General features: G+C 47.3%; 1 long non-coding RNA gene across 1 annotated transcript in view; it reads right to left on the reverse strand.

Annotated features, from left to right (window-relative positions):
• Positions 1-4,713: 4,713 nt before the first annotated feature.
• Positions 4,714-25,185, reverse strand: part of LOC142275338 (uncharacterized) — a 201,780-nt gene continuing 181,308 nt past the window's right edge. The window contains exon 3 of the long non-coding RNA XR_012739245.1: positions 4,714-4,990. This is a non-coding gene — a long non-coding RNA (uncharacterized LOC142275338). The remainder of the gene's footprint in view (positions 4,991-25,185) is intronic.

Below are 25,185 nucleotides of genomic sequence, written 5' to 3' on the forward strand. Positions count from 1 at the left end.
TACTTTCTTTGGTGAAGAAGAACCCGTTCACAACATCAACTGAAGTCCAGAACACTCTCAGTGAAGTAGGTGTATCTGTCTCTAAGTCAACAGTAAAGAGAAGACTCCATGAAAGTAAATACAAAGGGTTCACATCTAGATGCAAACCATTCATCAATTCCAAAAATAGACAGGCCAGAGTTAAATTTGCTGAAAAACACCTCATGAAGCCAGCTCAGTTCTGGAAAAGTATTCTATGGACAGATGAGACCAAGATCAATCTGTACCAGAATGGGGGGAAGAAAAAAGTTTGGAGAAGAAAGGGAACGGCACATGATCCAAGGCACACCACATCTTCTGTAAAACATGGTGGAGGCAACGTGATGGCATGGGCATGCATGGCTTTCAATGGCACTGGGTCACTTGTGTTTATTGATGACATAACAGCAGACAAGAGTAGCCGGATGAATTCTGAAGTGTACCGGGATATACTTTCAGCCCAGATTCAGCCAAATGCCGCAAAGTTGATCGGACAGCGCTTCATAGTACAGATGGACAATGACCCCAAGCATACAGCCAAAGCTACCCAGGAGTTCATGAGTGCAAAAAAGTGGAACATTCTGCAATGGCCAAGTCAATCACCAGATCTTAACCCAATTGAGCATGCATTTCACTTGCTCAAATCCAGACTTAAGAAGGAAAGACCCACAAACAAGCAAGACCTGAAGGCTGCGGCTGTAAAGGCCTGGCAAAGCATTAAGAAGGAGGAAACCCAGCGTTTGGTGATGTCCATGGGTTCCAGACTTAAGGCAGTGATTGCCTCCAAAGGATTCGCAACAAAATATTGAAACTAAATTTTTTTTTTTGTGTTTGGTTTATTTGTCCAATTACTTTTGACCTCCTAAAATGTGGAGTGTTTGTAAAGAAATGTGTACAATTCCTACAATTTCTATCAGATATTTTTGTTCAAACCTTCAAATTAAACGTTACAATCTGCACTTGAATTCTATTGTAGAGGTTTCATTTCAAATCCAATGTGGTGGCATGCAGAGCCCAACTCGCCAAAATTGTGTCACTGTCCAAATATTTCTGGACCTAACTGTACATTACGCTTTACATTTCAATGTATAAAAGATGTGCACAGTGTCTTCAGTGGTAGAAACATGACCGCCTCCTTACAGATGAAAGTCTTGACCTTGTGACAGCACGATGCTTGATGTAATGATACTCCATGCTGTGCCATTGCTATAAAGACCTGGTTTAGTCTAAAGTCCTGGTCAACAGTGAAGCCAAGAAGGAGAATGCACACAATCAGGGAAGGTGAAAAGAAGAGCTGGACTGAGAGATGGACTCTGGCAGGACTGGAAAGTAGTTGTGCCGCCCCCCGTGGAAGCTGCCGAGCTACTCGGATCTGAGTTCGCTGTGGCTCGAGGGTCTCTGGACCCGGCGTCGTGCGGCCACTCAAATGAAAGGGGTAAGTACAGGGAAGTTGAGGTACAGTTCGTGACGCCACCAGTGGTGTACAGTAATTTAGGAGTACCGCCGTTGCCGTTGGGAGTACCCGGGGTGATGAAGTGGGGCAGCAAAGTGTCGTAGTCCTTCACGGGTAAGGGGATGCCCCGGGACTTGGTGCAAGGGGTGCCATGGGATGCAGGGGTCACTCTCGTATTCAGTTCATAAGCAGACGCTGACAACCAGGTAAACCAATTATCTGAGTACTGCTGCAGCTGAGGGGAGCTCGTCCGGGTCCCATCCCCTATGGTGTTGTCTGGTCATTTGTGACCTGCCTCCTGGCACTAAGTTTAACTTCAACTTGATGGCCCAGTAGTATGGAACTTGCCAGGCCCCACTCCTCACTATGGCTAAGCGTGGGAGCTTGCTCTCAGGGCTCACACTTGGGATTTTCTGGACCGTTTTGGGTTGGAAAGTCCTATCCCACTAGTGCCCCACTTGTGGAGCGGATGGGAACAGATCATAAAGGCTTCGTTCTCCTCAGGTGAATTGTCCGGTTGCCTGAAGCTACTCACTGACCTAGGTTCCGTATACCCTGTCGTGCCTTCGGTCCCGGACCGGTGACAGTGCTAGGCTACCGGCTGTCCTCCTCGACAGGTCCAGACACCTTGCCAAAATCCCCTGAGACCGGGGGTCTGACTCCTCTAGGCTCAGACCACCGTCTGCAACCTAGATAACTTCTCCAGGAGACACCGCTCCCGACTTTCTCTTCCTCTCCTCTACTCTCTTACTGACTACTCACTACACTCCTCACCTCCCCTCCCTGACCCCCCAGGTGGACGACTCTATTCCACTCAAGCCGTTCACTGGTGTGCCTGCTGGATGTGGTGCAGGATGTATCTAGGATTTGATTTGCTGTTGGAGGCAACACCACTAAGATAGGGACCCAGAACCAAGAGGGAGGTGGAATACCGCACCGAAGGGCAGCTTGTGCAGTACCCTGTATCGACCTGATAGTCCAGAGGCATCACACAGTGAGGGTGAGGTGAGCATTGATTTGGGTTGCTTTTACATACTATATTTATTATTCTCTGATGTCCAGAAATAAAAAAACTAGTTGTATCAAATAACTTTGAGACAACTTGACTTTCCAAATAAAATCGGCATGATTTGGCAAATTTGAATGTTGACAGATTCCATCATCTCTAACCATGATATTAGAGGGTCTAATAAGTATGAAAATACCACCTGGTCTAGCTGCCCAGAAAGACCAGACTGGATGTCGGAATAGATCTGTGTGAATCTTGATGCTCAGCTCTATAATTTTCCAATATCCTATAAAGAAGAAAAAGGAGCCAGCACGATCTGAAATAGGCATGCATCATATAAAAAGTGAAAATTCACAGATTTATTCCAACTGTACTATAATAAAAAAAATGAGACTTTTAGCAAATAATTGATCAATTTTTTGAGCCACCCCTGCCAACGTCACGGCAAATCTCAATAGGGGGGTCCTACTCTATATTCTGTATTTCATTTGCCATGCGGCCTCCTAGATAAAGTTAAAAGCAGAACCATAATGGAGCACACATACCTGTAACCTGTATATAGCCGCTTCCATGTTGCAAAAAAGGCAATTGTGGATAGAGACCAGGCCAGGTCCCAGCATGTGGAGCAAGCTCTACACATACCAGGACTATATCAGAACTGACCCTCCCAGTGCCAGACAGCAACCATTGATAAAGGCGGACCAGATCCAAGAATGGTGCTTAATTAACAATGCCTGTGGAAAGGGGTGAGGCAACTGAATGTGAACAGCCACCAACAGGAGGAATACATTGCAAACCAAAATCAGGCGTGCATGGTATGGTGATGGTCAATATCCTATAAAGCAGTTGATAGAGCAGTAGTCCGCCATCCAGGCTACTAATTTATAATAGGATGAAGAGCTGGTAGAAAGAAAGTCTTAGGCGGGCTTTGCACACTACGACATCGCAGGCCGATGCTGCGATGCCGAGTGCGATAGTGCCCGCCCCCGTCGCAGCAGCGATATGTGGTGATAGCTGGCGTAGCGAAAGTTATCGCTACGCCAGCTTCACACACACACTCACCTGCCGTGCGACGTCCCTGTGGCCGGCGACCCGCCTCCTTGTTAAGGGGGCGGGTCGTGCGGCGTCACTGCGACGTCACACGGCAGGCGGCCAATCAGAGCGGAGGGGCGGAGATGAGCAGGATGTAAACATCCTGCCCACCTCCTTCCTTCCGCATATCCTACGGAAGCCGCAGTGAGGCCGGTAGGAGACGTTCCTCGCTCCTGCGACTTCACACACAGCGATGTGTGCAGCCGCAGGAGCGAGGAACAACATCGGACCGTCGCGTCAGCGTAATCATGGATTACGCCGACGCTGCACCGATGATACGATTACGACGCTTTTGCGCTCGTTAATCGTATCATCTAGGCTTTACACACTGCGATGTCGCATGCGATGCCGGAAGTGCGTCATTTTCAATTTGACCCCACCGACATCGCACCTGCGATGTCGCAGTGTGCAAAGTGCCCCTTACTCTGGGGGACCCAACATATCCATGTAGAGAGAAAAAGGAGTCCAGCGCAGTCCTCAGATTATGAATTAAAACAATCCAACGTTTATTCGGGTAATTCCATAAAAAAAAATTGTACAAAGCGGTCAGCAGAATGAATAGGAAAAATAGATGTTAGGACCCCATCGAACTACGTGTTTCGAGACATAGTCTTAGTCATGACTAAGACTATGTGTCAAAACGGTAGTTCGATGGGGTCCTAACATCTATTTTTCCTATCCTGGATCCAGTCAGACAGCGGTGAACAGCAGATCGGTGAGCTGAATTTTCTTTCTTCTTTCTGGTAACATATCCATGTGTTGCACAGACTGTGCAATATTTTATTTTGCCAATGGTGGCCTACAAAGGAAATTGAACAATTGTGACTTTATTTAAAATGACATGTAATCATTGGTGGCTCGGTCATTAGTTTATCAGTAGGGATGAGAGAACTCCTCGGTTCTTGGGCGCTCGGTAAGCCTATTGAGTATTTTAAGGCTTGGGTGCTCAGGACTTGTTTACAGAGTATAATGGAAATCAATCAGGAACTCAAGCATTTTTCTGGGAAGTCTTCTTGAAAAATGCTGAAGTTCCCCATTGACTTTCAGTATACTTCTTAAACAAGTACTGAGCACCCAAGTCCTAAAATCCTCGTTAGTCTTACCGAGCACCCAAGCACCGATCGGTTCACTCATCCCTATTTATCAGCAATGGACTTTTGTAAGGCTTATTTTGCATATACAAATTGCTCTATACTGAGTAAATGCATCTGGGTTTTCATGTAAATTTCCAAAAAACAGGATTCAGATTGTATCCTAGCCATTAAGTATAACGTGGCAGATGGAGTCACTTCCAATCCCGTCTGGTCTCCATTCCATCAGCGTCCGGTCTGTTTTAGGTAGACTCTGCCAGATCTGAGTGCAAATCGACTCCATCTATTGCCTTTCAGGGGTTTCATCTCAACTCCGCGTAGAGCACTCTATAAATATGAAACAAGACAAGCAAAAATGAAATGTTCAGTGAATAATTTCAGGAAAATACAAAAGGTTTTTGATAGTGACATTTTGACTCGGAAGTTCAAACATTTCAGAAATAGCTCACATCTGCCCAAACTGCTGTTTTGCAACAAACACTGAAGGAAGATGGTGATGAAACCTTTGGGAAGTCCTAAAATTGTCACATGGACTATTAAAAGATTGAATCCTGTATTTACAGATCAATGGATTTCTTGACATTTTCTATGCTGGCATTTTGGCAATGAGAACATTTTCTTCCGTAGAACTATACATCAGACATCCAACTCAATGTAGGATGAAATATATATCTATATTGCACCCGTTACTGTTTTAGATGGAGCCACTGTAGCTCCACATTCGGAAATTATTTCATTGACAAAATGCCGGCAAATCAGTTTTTCACATGTAGACAAATTTCTAGATCATATCCACCACTAGATATACCTGTCCAGATTGCTATGAAAAAGAATATAATTGTGGTGACTGTGGCGTCCCTGAGGCTTCAGTCGCCACAGAGTATTGCACCTGAGTTAAGGTGTAATGCTGCACCCGGATCCTGAGGAGGTCAGTACTGGTTTCACCACTTACACACTCAAATACACAACCAGGTTGCTCTCCCCAATGGGGACCGGGCTAGGGTAGGGTCTTAAGGTTGCCTTCAAACATGGGAGGCACCACCCACTAGTGACAGGGACCCGGGGGAGGAGCAGCCACTTAGGGGGAGTTAGAAGCCAACACAACAGTTTTCAGAGAGTTCTCCAGCAGGAGAGGAAAGCAGCAGACGTGCCTCACTGGTGCTCTGGTGACACGCAGGAGTTCATGCGGTTGCCAAGGGGAGAGCTTCATTGCTCCCTCAGAACTGGCGCCACGCAGGGTGCAGGACCCTAGGGAAAATCATTCTTAAAGGTGGTTTTCCAGAATCTACTGGGACAGGGAGATTTCAAGCTTCCCTTGCCACAAAGAGCCCAAAAGCTCAGTGCCAGAGAGGATCCGGGGCCTTGGACAGCACCAGGCCCAATTGTGGAGTTGCAGTACCTGCAAATAGGGACAAGAGTACTACTCGAGACGAACTGGGGTTCCCCAGTAGCTTTAAGCCACGGGGATCCAACACACATGGCGCTAGGAAGAAGGGACTTATCAAGCACCATACCGGACTGACCACTGAAGGGATTCGGGTTCGATGGAGCCCATCACAGCAGGTGACCAGTATCAACCGGGCGAGCAGCACAAAGAGTGAGTAAAGACACCTGGAATCACAGCAATTGACTTTGACTTTTGATTACCAGCGCTCAGCGCCAAACGCCATCACTACTCCCCTCATCATCCTCCCCGGAGCCCGCTCCACCTGTGGGGAGTGATACCATCTCATGCTGCTAATACCATCCACCCCGGAGGATAGCAGCGGAGGCTAAATTCCTGGCCGCATACCACAGTGGTGGAGGTGGTGGAGAGGGGTCACAGGAGACAGTGGCAATACTTCTGCTGCAGGTGATGTGCTGCGGGCCCTGTGGGCTGCTGGGCCACGATGCTGGGGCCATGTCAGCGGTGTGGGCTTCAAACAATGGCGCTCGGAGTTGGCACATGTGCAGATGGACCTCTCAGCTCAAGATATAATCTGTGCTTGCGCCGCCTCTGGCCCATTGATCTCCCAGCCGCAAGCACAGTTGAGATCTCAGCTTGCAATTGAGCCGATAGCTCAATCTGCCGACGTGCCGACTCTGGGCGCTTTGAAGCCCACACTGCCAACAGTTTCTTGGTGTTTGCCTACCTCACAGTGCTGCCGCCAGCAGCGAGCATGTGGGCATCCCTCCACACCATCCGCAGCATCGCCCTGCTCCAGCACCGCTCTTGCCTCCTGTGAGTCCGCTCCACCACCGCTGCTGCTCCCCCACCGGTAACACACCACCGGATTATAAGACGGACCCCATTTTTTTTAACCTTTTTTTCCTCTAAAATTTGGGACGTGTCTTATAATCCACTGCGTCTTATAAACTGAAAAATATATTTAACAAAATTCTAAGGCCCCAATTCACCAGAAAACTCTCGTAAAAAAATTTAAAAAGTCACAAAATTTCAACGAACTTGCTAAAAAATGTTGTGCCTTTTGGCGTTTACACACACGTTTCGAGAATCTCCGCCAAAATGGGTCAAAGCTTTGAGGAGCCAGGATGGGGCGCAGCTTCATCCGCTTGTCAATATCATTAGTGGCTGCATTTCTTACCCCAGACGTTTTCCTGCCATAGTGTGTGGAGGCAAACGTCACTGATAAAATGTGCCATATTGATAAAGTGGCAATTCTTTTAACGAATTTGGCGACTCTCTTTGCTGCACACCCATCATTAAGTCTGGCCTGTCGTACTAAATCGAGACCTTTGACTTTTATGAAATCAGAATGACTACATCTCCATTTTTTTATATATGGTTTAACTTTATGTTAATTTCTCAATATTTGTAGGTATTTCCATTTTGAGAGCATTCCTCAATGGAGTTACACTCAAGCACAACAATACGCCAACCACACACATACACTCAAACACTAAAATGGGTTGTCTACAACTAAAGTACATTTTTCTTGAGACATTTATGATTTTAAAACAATAAACGGAGCCATTCTCATGTTCCATTTCCCCTGTAGAACCAACAAGGCTGCTCCAGAGCTTTGTGATGGACTACTACATCCTGTGATTGACTGCAGCGGTCAGGTGACTAGAAGAGTACATCATCAAAGAAACATCCGATGATGGGTTCTGTTGACTTATTAAAGGAGCAGACATATCTTCTATAGCCGGCAGAGAAGTTAGCAGTGATGGTTTCTACTTTTAATTTACCATTATAGGGTTGTCCACTACCAGGACAACCCATTACAATTGCATCTTTTCCCCAGGTAAAATAAAAAAGCCTATACTCACCTCTCCTACCGGCATTGTTCCAGGGGTGCCACGGCTTATGTTTCTGGGGCTCACGTGAGGTTGCGACATCTTGTGAGCCCTGCATCAGCACCAGCTTCTCTCTCCCTGCCTTTGGACAAATGAGTTAGTCAACAGGAAGTAAGCACTGCAGTTGCCACTCACTTCCTGTCTCCAAAGGTGGGAAGAGAGAAGCTGGTGCTGATTGGATATGGGGTTCGCGTGATATCACAACATCACATGAGCCACGGCTCTCCTAGAACAGTGTCAGTACGGAAGGTGAGTACAGTCTTTTTTATTTCACCTGAAAGACAGGTGGAATCAGAATGGGTCGTCCTAGTAGTGAACAACCCCTTTGAATCAATGAAGTCTGGAAACTGAAAAAGGAAGTGACGTCACTTTCCTTTCATTGTCTAACCATAGGAGGGATAGTGATGTCACTTCTAAGGAAGCCTAAATCTAGCAATAACTGGTAAAATAAGCTTGAGGCACTCTAAGGTCCCCACTTTGGTCAGACTGAAGCTTGAGACACTCTAAGGTCCCCACTTTGGTCAGACTGATGGACTCTTAATACAAAATCCTTCAGAAATCTTGACAAGAACACACAAGTCAATCTCCTGCTGACCTCTTGCTGTCTTTTTATGATGAATCTAAAAGTGTTTGTTCACACGTTGAATTTTTGTTGCATTTGTATGATACGCCCACTAGGGCACAAGGGGTACTTGTTACCTGGCCGGTTCGTTTCTGGGATGTCACAGCGGCAGCAGGGCCCAGCTCCGTGACCCTGGCGGTGTCATTTAAATGAATGGTGGGGGTTATTTACAGGGGATAAGTCGTGATGCCACCTGTGGTATGCGGCAACATGTATGCCACCGCTGCTATTCAGTTTCCCCTGGGGTCGATGGTGATGCAGCTTAGTTGGTATAGCTCTCCACAGGTAGAGCTGAGCCCCAGGGCTGAGGATGGAATTGTGGAATAATGACGGGGTGCAGCGCTGGAGGTGCAGGGAATAACTGGGCAACACAGGAATGCAGTCACAAGGTCTTTATTCACAGTTAAGAGTTCCAGATTATCACATACGGATGATCAAATGCTGCCCTTGGAGTGCTGAGTCCTGCTGTGATTGTCCTCAGCCGATCCCCAGATAGTTCGTAGACCAGTACACCTGGTACATCCTTCTGTGTTCCTTCCCTGGTCGTCTTCCAGCGCTGGCCTCTCCCGCCTGCCCCGCACCTCACACACAGAGCCCCGAGCCAGTGTCCGCAGATCCTTTTATGGGTGGCTTTTCTGCCTTATCCCTTGGTCCTATGTGGTTACCTTTTTAGCGGTTTATGTGCAGATGTGGCTTTGGTACTTGCAGTAGCCATAGCCTCCAGTTTGCTAGCTGAGCCTTGTAGATCTCCACTAGTTGAGGGGCTGGTCCCCTAAGCAGCCAAATCCCTCCACACTGATAGACCGGGTGTGGAAAAGAGTCCACGGGTGTATGGCGTACTTCCCGTGGCCCTAGGACCCCTTCTGTCCTGATCCTGGGACGATAGTTAAAAAACAGTGGATATAAAAAGCGCATATAGGGTCTTACCAGGATAACAACAGTAAGGGTTAATGAAAACCACTCACCTTGGATGGTTGTGTGTCGCGGGCGGAGGAGGGGATGCTGCGCTCACCCACTGCTCGGGTCCGGCTGCTGCTGCTGCTGCTCGCTCGGTCAGTGGGCCAGATCCCGGGGACTCGAGCGGCGCTCCTCGCCCGTGGGTGAAAGGGGGAAATGGTTTTGGGGATTTATTGTCCGTGACGCCACCCACGGTTGTGGTGAGGTTGTGACACCACCGCTGCTCTGGACGGGGATCCCGGGAGCGATGACAGGGAGCAGCTGGGATGTTGTTCTTCCCCTCCGTGGGTAGGGGGTTTGGTTGTCCCAGGGCCCGGTGAGGGAGGAATGGCAGGTGGGTTACGGGGTCTGGTGAGGTGCAGGGTCGCGGGGGCAGCGCGGTGCCGCACGGCACGGTGGTACTCACTCAGCCAATGATGAATGCAATGTCTCTGGTAAAACAAATGGCTGGATGGACGGGTCCCACAGACGGCTGCGGTGGTTCTTCTCCCGGTAGGTTGGCGGTGACTGCCTTTCCCTGCACCTGTGTTAAGTTCTCGGTTCTTGTGACTTCCCACCGGTAACCCGCTCCCCAGCTTGGATGGAGGCTGAGGGAGCCCCTTTTGCCCGCAGGCTCTGGCCCTGGGAACTGTAGCCTTGGCGGTGACTGTATTTCCCTTTACGGTTTGAGCGGTTGCCTTCAAATCGGGTCTTGACTGCTGGGAAACCCCGGAGGTTCCCTTTGCTAACGGATTTGACCGGTTTTACGGCGACTCCAAGCCTGGTCGGGGTCCGTAGGCCCTGCCGAATGGTGCTGGCTTCTCTTCGCTCCCCGATCCGGTACCGGCGGGCCACCGCCCGTCCCCAGTCCTTACGGTTCACGTCAATCAGCCCCTCCTGCAGACAGTCACCACCGTCCGCCAACCTTGCTGTATGTGCCCGAGCCACGCACCCGGACACGGTCAGTCTCCTCTGCTACCACTTCACTCTTCAACTCCCTAACTGAACTGACTTCCTTTTCCCGCCTCCAGGACTGTGAACTCCTCGGTGGGTGGGGCCAACCGCCTGGCTCCACCCCCTGATGTGGACATCAGCCCCTGGAGGGAGGCAACAAGGATTTTTGTCTGACTTTGGTGTGCCTAGCCGGGGTGTGGGGTGTGTTGTTGCAGTACCTGTGATGACCTGGCTTATCCAGGGCGCCACATGTGTGACACACAACCAGTATTAAAGCATGTATCAGCTGCTGCACACTCCATGTGCCAAAGGCGGAAGCAAGAAAAAAACAAGTGTGACGCCCTGAACTAGTCAGGTCGTCCCAGGTAGTCCCATGCACACACACCCCCTCCCTGAAAAGGTGACAGCAGCCAAACTTAAAATCCTTGTCACCACCCTCCAGGTTTGATGTCTACACCAGGGGGGCGGAGAAAGGTGGTTGGCTCCACCCACCGAGGAGTTCACAGGCCTGGAGGCAAGAAAAACACAGTAGTTCGGCAGAGTAGAGAGTAGTCTTGACAGCGAAAGGTTGAGTTCAAGGGCAGACCTGTGACCAGGCCTGCCGACAGTCTACTCAAGTGGCTGGGTCGGAGCCCAGTCACCTCTGGCAAGGAGGCAGACGGTGGAGGACGCCTGCAGGAGCTGGGATTACAGCCGGTGGAACCGTAGGGACCGGGGTGGTGGCCCGCCGGTACCGAACCGGGGAACCGATTGGAAACCGGAGCACCAGGAGGGCTACTCAGGCCCAGTAAAAAAACCCCGAACCGACAGGGCCGAGTCAAATCAACTGACTGAGGACTGGACTTAAGAACCTATCCCACACAACACCCGTTAGAAGACAACAGCCCAACCATACAGGGTAAAGCCACCGCCAAGGCATAGAGACCCAAAGGGCCAGCGTCTGCGGGCAAACAGGGCTCTTCTGACAACCAGCAAGCCGGGGAACGGACTACCGTTGCTTAGGCATAAGAGTCAAACCTTCATACAAAAAGGTGCAGGAGAAAGGCGGAAACCACCAACCCGTTCAGGGAGAAGCTGCAGCTGGTTGCGGGCCCCGTTCATCATCCCGTTTGGTTTACCAGAGACTCCAGTGTGTTGTGTCATAGTGAGTACACCAGTGCCTTCGGGCCACGCACCGCACCGCACCAGCATATGCCCGTACCCACTCCCCCGCCTCCTCATCTACCCTCGGACCCCCGGGACCATCACTCCCCTACCCACGGAGGGGTCAACACCAAGCTGCGGAACACCGTCCCCGGGAGGCCTAGTTAACGGCAGCGGTGGTGTCCATCTACTCACCACAACCCGTGGGTGGCATCACGAACTTACATCCCCCCTACCAAACCACCGCGGCCCCGGCCGTGCAATATCTCTCCGCTGAAGTCCCTGCATGTAGCGCCAACCCCCTTGTAGAGCGACGTGACCCCCGAGTCTGTGAGAAGCTCGAGTCACCACCCACCGTGTGAGCACGGATCCGAGCGGCTCGGCGGTCGCAGCCGAGCCCGCGGGGAGGTACACATCGATAAATAGTGGAAAAATGTCCGCGCTGCTGTGCCAAAAAAGAGTTCATTCCAAAATGAGAGCAATGCAGGGTTGTTTATTCTATGCGTTTCAGAGATAACCCCTCTCCTTCATCAGGAAATCCACCAAAAAAATCCACCATGCATTGCTCATATTTTGGAATTAACTCTTTATTGGCACAGCAGCGTGGACATTGTCCACTTTTTATCCTTGTTTTTTTCCTGATCCTTGGACGAGCTCTGCAACTCCACACTCCAAGACCGTTCTCCTCCGTGTCCACTTCCTGACTGACTCACGTTCTACAGTCTGCTCCAACTAAATAAAATCCACCTCCAGACTAGTTTCGGGCTGTGCTTACCTAAGGCGACAGCTAAGGTGCAACTTGCCCTAACTAGGGCCTAATTGGGTGTTGCTAAATAGTGTCTGTGTATGTGTATAACGATTTGTGACCCCCTTCTTACCCGGGAATGGGATACCACGCCTCTGAATGAGGTGCAGTACCTCTGGGGCGACTGAAGCCTCATGGGCGTCACATTTGCTGCAGAAAAAAATGCAGAATTTAACAGTACCAACAAAAGTGAATGAGATTTCTGAAATCTCCAGCACACGCTGTTTTTTTGTTTCTTTTTTTCTTGCAGATTTCAATCTTCAAGGCATTTTTGAAAATGTATGAAGTCAGTTCTTTCAGTGTTTAATCAGCATTCGGCACCCAGTTAAAAGTATAGGGAGAAAATGCAAGTAAAAATGTACTCAAAAACTGTCTCGCTGGGTATGGGAAAGTACCAAGCGAAAGGTGAAAGGGAAGGGACACCCTGTGTCTAGCAAAGGGGGAGATGGTGACCCCCTGACCATATCTACAGCTGACCCCAGGCTTTCCTCACAACTCTAGATAGGTTCCGCAACTATGTGCCAAGCCAGATAGCTGACTCTGGTTGACCCTGAAATAGGCCCTAGGTAGGGAATGGATGGGGTGATCGCTTAGTCAACCCCACAGGGAATACAGGCTGGGCGAGTGAACAAATGACTTCTCTCCAGATGACTCAGGGAGAGGAACTGGAACATCAACAAAGTTTCTCCAGATGAATACAAGCCGACTGCTTGCATTGAAGACTTGTTAAGGGTATTATCAAAAATAGCAGCTGCGCTCAAGTAGAGAGGAGAAAAAGCAAAAAGATGTATATTGTGAACAATGGAATGTGAAAATGCATTATTGCAAAGAAAACATGAAAAATAGGAAAAACAGTAAAGGGAATAAGACCTATCACCAGCAAAGAGCAAGGGGAAATAAGGATATATAAAGACACCAAGGGAACTGCTGACGAAAACAGCTGAAAGGTAAAGAAATCCACAGGGTCCTAAAGAGAAAGGGATAAACCCTAAGCAGGGAAAAAATGAAAGTCTGAGAGCAACTTGTGTAGCCAAACACTACCTTCTTCAACTACAGGACTGTCTGTCAAGCGCACACCCATCACAAGAAACCCAGCAAAGACAGACATTAGTGATGAGCGAGTACTAAAAAGCTCGGGTGCTCGAGGCTCGGGCCGAGCATCCCAAGATACTCGTGTACTCGGCCCGAGCACCGAGCCCAATGTTATCCTATGGGAGACCCGAGTATTTTTGTGAAATGACCACCGGCAGCATGGAGAAACCATAAAACTGTAAATTAAAAAAAAAAACGTGCGTGTGTGTGTAAGCGTGCATATATATATACACGCGGAGTGGAGTGCGGGAGGGGCCGTAGCCGAGCGGGGAAGTGTCGGGCTAAAGGCACGGTCATTCTGTGAGGGCCGGCCAATCACTGCAATTCCACAAGTAACAGGGCTGTGGCATTGCGGTCTGCCAGCCAATCCCTGCATAAGGGCTGGCTCTAAAAAGAGCGCCAACATGAAGACCACGAGTACAGCACGAGTATCGCGAAATTACTCGGTACCCGCCGAGTAGCCCGAGTACAGTGATACTCGTGCGAGTACCGAGTAGTGACAAGCATGCTCGCTCAACACTAACAGACATATTTAAGCAGCATTTCTTCTGCCAAAATTCTGGAAATCTACTGCAAATACGAAACATTAGAACATGCCCCAGAAGGGCAAAGATTAGGGATGATCGAATACCTCAAATATTTGGCTTCTTGAATATTCGACGAATAGGTCGCCGCTATGCGAATATTCGATAAGCAATGTAAGTTTATTGGAAGCCCGAATAGTTCCCAATAGTTGTTATTCGGGTTTCCCATAGACTTACATTGCACATCGAATATTCGCGAATAGTCGAATAGCGGCGACCTATTCGGCAAATAGTCGTGAAGTCGAATATTTGAGGTATTCGATCATCCCTAGCAACAATAAATCAAATAGGCGGTGCCAAGTTAATTTTCTCTAATGAATACCAGGCAGAGGGGAGAGGATCCTGCTGCAGTCAGTTTAGTATTCGATTGATAGTATTTTACCATAGGCGAGGTAAATTGATCATTTTATTTTTATCAGTGTATATGATTTTTACACATGTGTAATTGTCTCTCTACAATTTGATAGATGGTGTGAAAAATAGACAATCTGGTTCAAGGGTATACAAATCCAAAGCTTGAAACTGTAATCTGTTTTCAAAATGTTCTTCAAATTTCAGTTATATTCACAGTCAATAATACAATGTGGCATTGTTAAAAATATATCCCTTAAATATATTTTTCTTCAAATATGTGATAAGCGCATAAAAGACAAACTTCAAAAAAAGTAAAAAATAGATGTATTTTATATCTAATAAAATGGTTGCCAAATTATAAAGTTGCAGTTCAGTTACAGAAAAGGAAACAATTAGTATTCTTTGTTAGCTTACGTAAAGAGTTCAATAATAGTCCATACTGGATCAATAGAAATCTTCACCCATCTTTCCTTAGTTCCTGAATGGATGCAAGGGTGATATGCTGTAGGCCTGACAGCATGTGTTCATCTTGGGTGGAGGGATGGATGGATGGATCTGCTTCAGCAGACTTGGAACGCGTGCAAGAGAGAGCGACCCCCTCCCACCATGTCATATTTATACAGCTGTCCAAATCCATATAGGGAGATTCTGCTGGATGCATGTTACACATGATGTAATCCTCTTCCAGATAGAATAGAATGGGATATAAATTACCTTCTCACCCCCTGTGGGTGGTTATTTGTCCTTCCTAATTCTCGGGTCCTCTACCAGAGGCCTGGGAGTTTGAGGGTTCTGCGCAGGATCTTAGTTGTTCCTGCGCTTTTCTGGATAGAGAGCTCAGATGTTGCTCCTGGAATCTGTTGCAGCCATTTTTCCAACTTAGGGGTCACTGCTCCAAGTGCTCCTATCACCACTGGAATCACTGTTACCTTCACCTTCCACATCTTCTCCAGTTGTTCTTTAAGGCCCTGGTATTTCTCCAGCTTCTCATATTCCTTCTTTCTGATGTTACTGTCATTAGGCACCGCCACATCTATTATCATTGCTGTCTTCTGAGCCTTGTCTACTATTACGATATCTGGTTGGTTAGCTACCACTTGCTTATCCGTCTGAATCTTGAAGTCCCACAGGATTTTAGCCCTTTCATTCTCCACCACTTTTTCTGGGGTCTCCCACCTGGACTTAGGGGGACTTAGCCCATACACTGTACAGATATTCCTGTATACAATTCCCGCTACTTGGTTGTGGCGTTCGGTGTACGCTGTTCCTGCTTGCATTTTGCATCCTGCCACTATATGTTGGATTGTTTCCGTGGTTTCTTTACATAGTCTACACCTTGTCTTGTGTGGTAGATCCCTGCTTCTATGGATCTGGTACTTAGCGCCTGCTCTTGTGCTGCTATGATTAGTGCCCCTGTGCTGTCCTGGAGTCCAGCTTTCTCCAGCCATTGGTAGGATTTCTTCATGTCAGCCACCTCCATTATCTGTCTATGGTACATCCCATGCAGCGGCTTGTCTTGCCATGGCACTTCATGTTCTTGTTCTTCCTTCCCGGATTGTTGTTGTTGCTGTCTTAGGCTCCCCTTCAGCATTTCATCTTTTGGTGCCATTTTTCTGATGTATTCCTGGATACTTCTTGTTTCATCCATGATGGTGGCTTGGACACCTATCAAGCCTCGACCACCCTCCTTTCTGTTGGTATACAATCTTTGGGTGTTTGACTTGGGGTGGAGACCACCATGCATTGTGAGGAGCTTTCGGGTCTTCACATCTGCAGCTTCCATTTCTTCTTTTGGCCAGCACACTATGCCAGCAGGGTATCTGATAACTGGCAGAGCGTATGTATTGATGGCATCAGCGTATGTATTGATGGCATCAGCGTATGTATTGATGGCATACAGACATCAGTTCACTGATCCACCTGACCAGGATATACAGCGAAGACATTGGGATGTCCTTCGGACTGGAGAAGTGCGGCCGGCTAGTCATAAAGAGAGGCAAGGTAGTAAAGACTGATGGAGTAGAACTACCGGCAGGGCACATAGCAGATGTACAAACCTGCTACAAGTACCTTGGCATCCCACAGGGACACGGTAACCATGATGAGGAGGCAAGGAAAGCAGCAACATCCAAATACCGTCAAAGGGTAAGACAGATCCTAAAGAGCCAGCTGAATGGGAAGGATATATATATATATATATATATATATATATATATATATATATATATCAGTCATACTATGTCAGCATTTTCCATATTTTTCGCTTTATAAGACGCACCTGATTATAAGACGCACCTAGGTTTTAGAGGAGGAAAATAGAAAAAAAAAAAATGAGCCAAATAGTGTGCTAAAACATTTTAATAAAATTAAAAAAACATTATTTTAACAATTTAGACTCAACAAGAGTGTCTGCTATGGGGGGATCTGTGGATGATGCACTGCTGTGGGGGACCTGTGGATAACGCACTGCTATGGGGTACCTGTGGATGACACTGCTATGGGGGACCTGAGGATGATGCACTGTTATGGGGGACCTGTGGATGATGCACTGTTGTGGGGGACCTGTGGATGACGCACTATTATTGGGGACTTGTGGATGACGCACTATTATGGGGGACTTATGGATGACGCACTATTATGGGGGACCTGTAGATGAGGGTCTGTTATGGGGGATCTGTGGATGATGCACTGCTGTGGGGGAGCTGTGGATGATGCACTGCTGTGGGGGACCTGTGGATGATGCACTTTTATGGGGATCTGGGACTAGCACCCCCCCTCATCCTTAGGAATATATATATATTGCCGGGGGATCCATGGCGGCTGCCTCCGCTCCCGATTGCCGGTGGGTCCATGGCGCCACCATAACATCGAAACCCAGCCCACAGCAATGTCAGTATCGCTCCAGCGACAGCGGCAGCACCAGCCTCCTGTGACTCACCCCACCGCCGCATTGTTACCCGGTAAGTTACATTCACTTTGTAAGACGCACCCCTATTTTTCCCACAATTTTGGGGGAAAAAAGTGCGTCTTATAAAGCGAAAAATACGGTATCTAGATTTGATATAGATACCTTAATCTTAAGTGCTGTTTATCGATAAATTCTGCCATCTATAGATCTATTATCTGGATGTATTATATTATAAATTATTTAATAAATGTGAACTTTTTACAGGCATAAAAAAATGAAAAATGTCATTTTTTTGTACTAAAATACAGTGGCGGATGCAGCACAGCACATTTATGGTTTGCAGCTGAATTTTTACCCACTGAGGGGGGGCACTATACATTTATTTCTAAGCTTCTTACAAAGGCATATCGGCTTCAAGTTTCTTTATTATGTTCACTTCATTTTATGATAAATCCAAGTGGCAAAAGAAAAGACAAAAAGAAAAATGGAATAAGTTGATTTTAATTAAGTGTATTCCCTAGATTTTCCCGGCGTATCTAACCCGACTCCCCCCCAGTATTGGACTTTTTTTTATTACACTTTGTATAAACAATTTACATTTTACAACTAAGTATTGACAAATCATCGTTCAGGGGGAAATATTCTGGAGAAACATTGGCGGTCTGCGAGCGGAATCAAGAAGCTGTGCGACGCAATACCCCCGCGAACGACAAGTAATTGCTTTCTAAACTCCGCGAAGAATTCAATTTAGCAACAAAGAATATTGTATACATTGTAATTACTTTTCTTTATTGCAATTTTTTGACTCTTTTACTTCTTTTTTTTTCATATATTTGTTTCTGTATGCATTTACTTATTACGGAAATGTTCCTTATGCAATAAGAGCAAGCTCAGGGGCGAACTAGCAATTAGCGGTGTACGGCACTCGGCATATATCACAGGGTGCCTGAGAAGGGGTCAATCGTTAAAGTACATTGAAAAAGTATTCATACCCGTGAACTTTTTTTTTTTTACATATTTTGATGTTACACCCACAAACATAAATATACTACAATTCAAAAGTTTAGGGTCACTTAGATATTTCCTTATTTTTGAAAGAAAAGCACATTTTTTTTCAATGAAGCTAACATTAAAATAAACATAAATCCCCTCTATACATTGTGATGTGGTAAATGACTGTTCTAGCTACAAATGTCTGCTTTTTAATGCAATATCTACATAGGTGTATAGAGGCCCATTTCCAACAACCATCACTCCAGTGTTCTAAAGGTACATTGTGTTTGCTAACTGTGTTAGAAGGCTAATGGCTGTTTAGAAATCCCTTGAAAACCCTTGTGCAAATATGTTAGCACAGCTGAAAACAGTTTTGCTGATTAGAGAAGCTATAAAACTGACCTTCCTTTGAACTAGTTGAGAATCTGAAGCATTACATTTGTTGGTACCATTAAACTCTCAAAATGGCCAGAAATAGAGAACATTCATGTGAAACTCGACAGTCTATTTTTGTTCTTAGAAAGTAAGGATATTCCATGCAAGAAATTGCCAAGAAACTGAAGATTTCTCACAACGATGTGTACTTCTCCCTTCAGAGGAGAGCACAAACAGGCTCTAACCAGAGTAGAAAGAGGAGTAGGAGGCCATGCTGCACAACTGAGCAACAAGACAAGTACATTAGAGTCTCTAGTGTGAGAAATCAACGCCTCACAGGTCCTCAACTGGCAGCTTCATTAAATGTTCTAATTGCTGCCTCTAAAGGCCCTGTCACACACAGAGATAAATCTGCGGCAGATCTGTGGCTGCAGTGAAATTGTGGACAATCAGTGCCAGGTTTGTGGCTGTGTACAAATGGAACAATATGTCCATGATTTCACTGCAACCACAGATCTGCCAAAGATTTATCTCTGTGTGTGACAGGGCCTTAAGACTACAGTCACACTTGGGAGAGACTAGTGCGAGTCTTGCATCGCATCCCGCTGCATGGCCCGCCACCCTCCCGACAGGAGCATCTCAGCGGCATAGAAATACATGCAGCCTACCCGCGCCTTCCAGGAGAGTGTGCGGCCGTGGTGGGTGATGCGATGCGAGACTCGCGTGAGCGTCTCACGAGTTTGACTCCGGCCTTACAGCAGCAATCAGATTGAGCTCTGAACACTGCAGCACCACCAGTTAAAGGCTACTGTCAATCTGTGAAAGGGGAATTTAAAGGGAACCTGTCACCAGATTTGGCGACTATAAGCTGTGGCCACCACCAGTGAATACTGTATATAAGAGCCCAGGCCACTGTGTAGAATATAAAAACATTTTTAGATTACTCACCCAAGGGGCGGTCCGGTCTGATGGGAGTCGCTCAAGGCAAAACCTCATAGACCGCCGTACCTGGGTGACCCCATGGCCATTATTTGGCCTGGGGTCACCATGGAGGCCATCGGCAATCGCATTGTGCCGATCAGAGCTGAGAGGGAGCCCCTTCTCTCTACAATCCGATTGACTGCGCTGTCACTACTGACCTTAGTGTCAGAGGGTTAAACACCCACGATCGGTGCTAGCACTGATCATGGGTTTTTCTGCAGGTGGTCAGCTTTGATACATAACTGACACCCGCTGATGATTTTGTTGGCTCTGCTTGTGAGGGTCTCTCTCCCAAAAAGAAAGCCAGCAAAATCTGTGCTCCAAAATCCAAATACCCACCTCCTTTCTCCGTCCCACCGTGTGCCTAAACCACATGTAGCGTCCATATATTTAGTATTTCTTTAGTCAGGAAGCTTTCTTTGTTTAAGGGAGTATGTTTCTCCAGAAGCCAGAGCTGAACACAATGTATGAGCACTGCAATGTATTGGCACTACAATGTACTAGACATGAAAATAACAGATTTTATATAGTCACTCAAAACATCCATTGCTGCTTGTTTCTGGAAAACATCCATGGAGTCAAAATCATCAGTATACCTGTAGGTAAATTCCTAGAAGGGTTTAATTTCCAAAAAGGGGTCACTTGATGGGTGATTCTGTTCTTCTAGCACTTAGTAACTCTATATACAGTATAGTCTGCAAACTATTGTATGAAAACTTGTATTTCACTAGTCAAATAGCGCCCTTTCTCTTCCGAGTCCTTCCGTGTGCCCAAACAGTAGTTTTCCACCACATATGCAGTATAGGCATACTAAAGAGGTATTGCACAACGAATTTCATACTGCATTTTATCTTGTTGCCCTTGTGAAAATAAAATATTTGGGACTAAAGCAACATTTTTATGGGAAAAATGTGATATTTTATTTTCATAGCTCAATGTTCTAAAATTCTGGGCAGCTCCTGAGGATTCAAGGTACTCAACACACATCCACATGAATTCCTTGAGGGATCTAGTTTCCAAAATGGGGTCATATGTGGGAGATTTCCACTGTTTAGGCAGGGGCTCTATAAATGTGACATTCGCTATCGATTCTAGATGATTTTGCGTTCCAATAGTTAAAAGTCAAACAGCAGTTTTCCACCACATATGGGGTATCGGCTTACTGGTTTTCTTAGTTTTCCTACTCATTAAGGTTCACCTTCCATGGCCACCATAAAGTAAGATGCTAACAGAAGAGCAACTCAAGCACAGGAAGATACCCCCACAGTGAATTTCTTCACAGTACCCCCCGAAACACACATTATGGTGACTTTAGAGTACCCCCCACCAAGTATGATTAACCCAACAGAGAATGTTTCCCCCAGAGTGACCTCAACTCAGCTCCCCACATAATATCATGGCCCCACATGGTCCTCTATGCCGCATAATGGCCCACTTCGCCCACTAGGCAGTATAATAGCCTCAGAGCTTCTTTTCACAGCATAATGGCCCCAACATAACCCTCCAACATAGCCCTGCAAACAGCATATTAGCCCCCACATAACCCTGTAAACAATATAATGTCCTAACTTATAGCACTGCAAACAGTATATTGGCCCATCACAAAGCCCTGCACACAATATATTGGCTCATCACACAGCCCTGCAGGTAGTGTAATGGCCCCCACATAGCCCTCCAAACAGTATAATGGCCCTCACATAGCTGTCCAGACAGTATAATTGCCCTCACATAGCCTTCCAAACACCTTCAGGTCCCCTTCGTCCCAGTGCCAGTTGAGCATTCTGGCACCTTCTTCCCCTGCACCTGTTTCTGGTAAATGGGTCCCCGTGGTGTAGAGCAACTGGGGGTCCCCGTTCTGTGGTTTGTCCACTGCTGTCCACCTGACGGTAGCGTGAACCCTGTGGGGTTGGAGTCTCTGGTCCTGTCCCCGGTTCTCCCTTTGCTACTGAGTCTTTGGATTCTTAGGGTCAGCGAGGTCCTTGATGGTCTCCTCGCTGTGCAGGTGTTAACAGGCCGGCTTAGAGCTTCTACCTGTCCTAGGGTCCTGTACCCAGTCGGTGGGTAGTTCCGGGAGTACTGCACCGTACTCCACCGGTAACTACTCTCCTGGGTACCAGGTTACCGTTAACCCGAGTTGTTACACGTCGTGGCTCTCCTGTTGCAAGGAATGAGGTGGTCCCCCATTCCTTGTCTGCCACGAGCCCTCCTGCTCAGCAGCGCCAAAGGTCTGGGAGACTGCGCAGTCTGCAGGAGTTGCCTCCTCAGAGACATAGCAGAAGGGTGACACCTAGTGGCTCTCCCCTTGCAAGGAATGGAGCGGTCTCCCATCCCTTGCCTGCCACAAGCTCTCCTGCTCAGCATCACAGATGCTCTGGGAGGTTGCGCAGTGTGCAAAGAATAGATGCTCAGGGAAGCAGCAAGACTTCCCATGTCTCTGCACATTGTGAAACCGAGGATCCCGCCTTTATGACCCAGAGGCAGGAAGATGAGCATGTGCTCCACGTGACGTCTTCTAATTCGCTCACTGATATCACACGGCCCCATGACGAGGCTGGTGATGTACTGAATCCTGACTGGCTGGGCCAGGACGTCACGAACCCTGATTGGGTCACGCCCGTCTCGCGCCCGCCCTTGGGTGGAGCTACACCTCCTTAAAAGCTCCCCCTGCCATCATGGCGGTGCGCGACCGTCCTTCTATGTTTGGATGTCTAGCAGCGTGCTGCCACGCCACTGCTCAGGCACTATTGTCTTTTGTGGGCTTTGCCCTTGCTCCTCAGGCAGCACCTAGTTTGCAGGTCTTGCCCCTGCCTTGCTGCTCTGGCAGTATCCCGTTTAGCAGGCTGTGTTCCTGTCCCAGGTGAGCTCCTCGAGTCTCTGTCGGACTCACTTGGTTTCTGAAGCACACGTGCGTGGGCACCTCTGTGCTACCCCCGTGCCATATTCCTGTGACTCCCGCTGGCACACGTGTGTAGGCACCTCTGTGCGTCCCCGTGCAACAGGTACACCGTACGAGAAGCCCCGAGCCATACAACCCTCACGGGTTAGGGCGGACCGGTGTACATAGATCGTCTGTGACGTTCCAGACGATCACTAGCAGCAACCCGCTCACTCTTTCCTGACCATAGCAGCGGTCCCTTACACCGCACAGTGGACCTTGACCGGCGGAAGCTGTCCATTTCCCATCTTGGCACGCTTCCCCGGGTCCCCCTCATAACACCGAGTCATGACATCGCTTCGCTTCCACCTTCACTCCTCTCCTGCTACTGTCAACTCTGACTGACTACTCTCCACAGTCTACCCCTCCCACCTAGTCAACTAGTGGACTGGTCTGGCTCCACCTCTAGGTGGCCATCCATTGGTCCGACCATTGTTAAATACCATTGTATGGGGGATTGTTAGGGAAAAACTGGGATTACCTGGGTTTTCGGTGTTACCGGCACTGGTCTCCCGGGGCCCTAGGGGGTAGGCCCTGCATCTTTGTGGGGATGCAGAACCTTGTAGCACCCTGATGGCTTCAAGGGCACTACAAGTGCTTACTAGAAGTCTCAGTAGTTTAGAAATTCTTTTACCAATGCTATCAGTATATTTTGCAGCAATGAGGTTGTGAAGGTCTTGGGACAGCTCACTAGTTTTACCCATTATCAGATGTTTCTTGTGTGGCACCTTGGTAATGAGACACCTTTCTTTAGGCTATCAGTTGAACCAGCTAATATTATGTTTCACTAAGAGGCAGAATTGCTTTCTAATTACTGATAGATTTCAGACGGTGTCATGACTTTCCATGGCTTTTTGCACCTCTCTTTCTTCATGTGTTCAATATTTTTCCTTGTGTCATTTGTCAGTTATTACACATAGTTTAATATATGAACATGTATGGTTTGTTTTCTTTGCCTGAGTGGTCTGGATGGCTTGTTACCGACATCTGGTGAGAAATTCATGTCACTAACACCTAAATATATATATACACTTAGAAAATCGGGACGTGTTTAAAAACTTTTTTCACCCTCTGTACATTATTTCCTGCATCTACTGGTCAAAAATTATTATATTTTCTTTCATAGTTGATAAATTATTGAACTTGTTAATTATCTTTAATCTTTTCTTATTGGCAATGATCATTGTCAGGCAGCTAATGAGGGAATTCTTGTCACTTTTCTGGGTGATGTATTATGTATTATGTGCCACTGTATTTCCAGACACTTCTCTGGAGTGGTACAAGAAACGTCTGTGAATAGAAAATTCCCCGTACAGATGGAGGATAAGTTTACTTCAAATACTGAAGTTGGGTCTTCGCGCTCTGGCTGGGGTCCGCGTACCAAGCCCTGGCCCAGGATGTGATGTTAGCAGATGCTCTGTGCAGAGGGGTCTGTAATTATTAATGCGGCCTCTTGAAGGAAGGCTGCTTATGCATGTAACAGGTGATCTATGGCGAGCTGCGGTGACACGGGGACATAAATATTCATAAAATCAACGTGTCGGGCAAAGTTGCATCCGAAGTTCAAGGAAGAGATTGTTTTGGATGGCTTAGAACTTTGAACGGGGGCTGGACATGTCGGGCTCTTACTTTTGTAATACCAAAGATTTCTCTAGGACCTGCTGAGTGGCATGGTCACCACAAAGACCATCCATACAAGCCACCGTAACCGCTTCCATATGAATCCTCTACTACTTCTAACATTTCTTCTACTTTTATTATTATTTTGCTCTTCTTTTTTTCCTTTCTTTATTAAATGATTTTGGAATACCCACTTAATTTGCCTCCGTAGACCGTCTGTCCTGTAGTTCTCTGTCACGGCTGTCTCTCTGCTATATGAGACTAGTGACAGATCCAGGACTTGAGAGTCATTTCCATGTAAGACTCTCAATATTAAATATATTTGCTTTCTTTTTGTGTGTAAAGGGTTAATAGTTTCTCCTTGGCAGCAGCTTACTCATTACGATCTCAGGTGTTTCCGATTTGGACCACTCCTAGTCCCTTTATATACCCTCTGCTACCAGCCGAGGGTGCCAGTTATTTTCTTTGCCATTTGGATGCTGGGCCAGGAGGTGGAAGGAGCTGCTGAAACCCTCTGTTGAAGTTTCTGTGGTGTTTGCAGTGTTGGTGCTGACTGCAACAGTTGTTGTAGTGTTTTTCAGTGCAGTGGTGGGGCTAGCATCCCTTACCTGTCCACTCCCTAGCCAGGGACTATTGTAGGGTCTTTCAGGGCTTCAGGTTCCTGCTCAGCGACAGGTGAGGAACCTGAATAGGGACTGTCTAGGAGTGCAGGGTTCAGCAGCACATAAGTGGAGGAGGTGTCCATCTTCCCTCTCACTTGTTCTAGGGTCCTCCATTGTTAATGTGTCCCCATTGTTTGCCGTGGTGTTACTCCTGTTAATTGTGTGTTTGGCCTCAAATCCGAGCCGCTCGGATCCGTGCTCGTCGGTGGGTGGCTTGAGCTTCTCACGGACCCGGGGGTCATGTCACTCTGAAAGGGA

Source organism: Anomaloglossus baeobatrachus, chromosome 1, assembly GCF_048569485.1.
Source record: "Anomaloglossus baeobatrachus isolate aAnoBae1 chromosome 1, aAnoBae1.hap1, whole genome shotgun sequence".
Classification (NCBI taxonomy): domain Eukaryota; kingdom Metazoa; phylum Chordata; class Amphibia; order Anura; family Aromobatidae; genus Anomaloglossus; species Anomaloglossus baeobatrachus.